Here is a 220-nt window from a genome sequence, read left to right as displayed (position 1 = left end):
CGGCGGGCGGCGGGGGCTGCCCCGGGGCGCCGCGCCGCTGCCAATCAGTAATTGGCATCTAAAGTTTCATTTAATGAAACTGCACTGCCGCTAAGAGCCAAGTGGGTACGGTGCTGCCTTCCCGTTATCCCGCGGGCAGGATTTAAAGCGGAGCACACGGAGGTACACGTTTATCTCGCGAGTGGCGATGTGAAATAGCTGGGATGTACAAAAATCCTGG

The 220-nt window shown here is 57.7% G+C and overlaps 1 protein-coding gene across 9 annotated transcripts in view; it reads left to right on the top strand.

Moving 5' to 3' along the window:
* Positions 1-220, top strand: part of EYA4 (EYA transcriptional coactivator and phosphatase 4) — a 160780-nt gene that overhangs the window by 1385 nt on the left and 159175 nt on the right. The gene's annotated exons all lie outside the window — the stretch shown is intronic.

Source organism: Aptenodytes forsteri, unplaced genomic scaffold, assembly GCF_000699145.1.
Source record: "Aptenodytes forsteri isolate BGI_AS27 unplaced genomic scaffold, ASM69914v1 Scaffold82, whole genome shotgun sequence".
NCBI lineage: Eukaryota > Metazoa > Chordata > Aves > Sphenisciformes > Spheniscidae > Aptenodytes > Aptenodytes forsteri.
Note: the sequence above shows the minus strand (reverse complement) of the source record. Positions and strands in the feature narration are given on the sequence as shown.